We start from the raw sequence: 2,500 nt of genomic DNA on the forward strand, positions 1-2,500 counted from the left end.
CCTGTGTGTCTGCATGCGCCTGTGTGTGTGTGCGTACGTGTGTGTGTGTGTGTGTGTGTGTGTGTGTGTGTGTGTGTGTGTTTGAGTATTCCTGCATGTCTGCGTGTGCCTGTATGAGTGTGTGTGTGTGTCTGAGTGTGTGTGTGAGTGCGTGTGTGTATGTCTGAGTGTTACTGCATGTTTGTGTGTGCCTGTATGAGTGGGTATGTGTGTGCCTGAGTGTGTATGTGTGCCTGATTATCATGTGCTTGTATGATTGCGTGTGTGTATGTGTGTGTGTGTGTGTTTATCTGGGTGTGTCTATGAGTGAGTGTGTGTATCAGAGAGTGAGTGTGTGTGTGTGTGTGTGTGTGTGTGTGTGTGTGTGTGTGTGTGTGAAAGAGAGAGAGTGTGTGTGTGTATCAGAGAGAGAGAGAGTGTGTGTGTGTGTGTGTGTGTGTGTATCATTGTTTGTGTGTGCGTGTCTGAGTGTGCCTGTGTGAGTGAGTGTGTGCGCACGCGCTTGTTGAACTGTGTTTGTGCCTGTGTGTGTGAGTGTGTGTGTGTGTGCGTCATAGTGTGCATGTGCATCTGATTGTTCTGACGAGTCTGAGTGTGCCATGTGAGTGTGTGTGTATCTGAATGTGAATATGTCTGAGTGTGTGCATGTCTGTGTGTGTCTGTGTGTGAGAGAGAGAGTGTGTGTGTGTGTGATTGTGTGTGTGTGTCTGAGTGAGCCTGTTGTGTCTCTGACTGTGTGTATGCAAGTGCATGTATGTATCATTTTGTGTGTGTGTGTCTGAGTGTGAGAGTGTGTGTGTATCACTGTGTGTGCTTGTTGAACTGTGTTTGTGCCTATGTTTGCCTGAGTGTGTGCCTGTGTGAGTGTGTGTGAAAGTGTGTGTATCTGTGAATGTGTGTTTCTGAGTGAGCCTGTGTGAGTGTGTGCGTATCTGAGTGTGTGTGTGTGTGTGTGTATGCATGTGTCTGTGTGTTCCTCTGTGTGTGTGTGTGTTTATCTGTGTGTGTCTGTGCCTGTGTCTGTGAGTGAGTGTGTGTGTGTATCTGCATGTGTGTGTGTGAGTGTGTGTGTATCACTGTGTGTGTGGGCATGTCTGAGTATGCCTGTGTGAGTGAGTGTGTGTGTTTGTGTGTTGGTGTGTGCATCATAGGGTGCGTGTGCATGTGCGTCTGACTTGTGGCGAGTCTGAATGTGCCTGTGTGAGTGTTTATGTATCTGAGTGTGAGTATGTCTGAATGTGTGTGTGTGTGTGTGTGTGTGTGTGTGTGTGTGTGCGTGTGTGCGCGCGCACAACTGAGTGTACCAACATTTGTAAGTGTGACTCTGTGTGTGTACGTCTGTGCCTGTGTGTGTGTGTGAAAGTGTGTGTATCTGTGAATGTGTGTTTCTGAGTGAGCCTGTGTGAGTGTGTGCGTATCTGAGTGTGTGTGTGTGTGTGTGTGTGTGTGTGTGTGTGTGTGTGTGTGTGTATGCGTGTGTCTGTGTGTTCCTCTGTGTGTGTGTGTTTATCTGTGTGGGTCTGTGAGTGAGTGTGTGTGTGTATCTGCATGTGTGTGTGTGAGTGTGTGTGTATCACTGTGTGTGTGGGCGTGTCTGAGTATGCCTGTGTGAGTGAGTGTGTGTGTTTGTGTGTTGGTGTGTGCATCATAGGGTGCGTGTGCATGTGCGTCTGACTTGTGGCGAGTCTGAATGTGCCTGTGTGAGTGTTTATGTATCTGAGTGTGAGTATGTCTGAATGTGTGTGTGTGTGTGTGTGTGTGTGTGTGTGTGTGTGTGTGTGTGTGTGTGTGTGTGTGTGTGTGTGTGCGCGTGCACACCTGAGTGTACCAACATTTGTAAGTGTGACTCTGTGCGTGTACGTCTGTGCCTGTGTGTGTGTGTGTGTGTGTGTGTGAAAGTGTGTGTATCTGTGTGTGTGTGTGTGTGCGCGTGTGTGTGTGTGTATGTGTGCGTGTCTGAGTGAACCTGTGTGAGTGTTTGGGTATCTGAGCGTGTGCGCGCGCGCGCGTGTGTGTGTGTGTGTGTGTGTGTGTGTGTGTGTGTGTATGTATGCGTGTGTATGTATGCGTGTGTCTGCGTGTGCCTGTGTTTGTTTGTGTGTGTGTGTTTATCTGTGTGAGGCTGTGCCTGTGTCTGTGAGTGAGTGTGTGTGTATCTGAGTGTGTGTGTGTGTGAGTGTGTGTGTATCACTGTGTGTGCGTCTGATTATGCCTGTGTGAGTGTGTGTGTGTGTGTGTGTCTGAGTGTGCGAGTATGAGAGTGTGTGTTCGTGTGTGTGCTTGTTGAACTGTGTTTGTGCCTGTGTTTGCCTGCGTGTGTGCCTGTGTGACTGTGTGTGAAAGTGTGTGTACCTGTGAGAGTGTGTGTGTCTGAGTGAGCCTGTGTGAGTGTGTGCGTATCTGACTGTGTGCGTGTGTGTGTGTATGCGCATGTCTGCATGTTCCTGTGTGTGTGTGTGTGTGTGTGTGTGTGTGTGTGTGTGTGTGTGTGTGTGTGTGT

Source organism: Stegostoma tigrinum, chromosome 28 (genome assembly GCF_030684315.1).
Source record: "Stegostoma tigrinum isolate sSteTig4 chromosome 28, sSteTig4.hap1, whole genome shotgun sequence".
NCBI classification, from domain to species: Eukaryota; Metazoa; Chordata; class Chondrichthyes; order Orectolobiformes; family Stegostomatidae; genus Stegostoma; species Stegostoma tigrinum.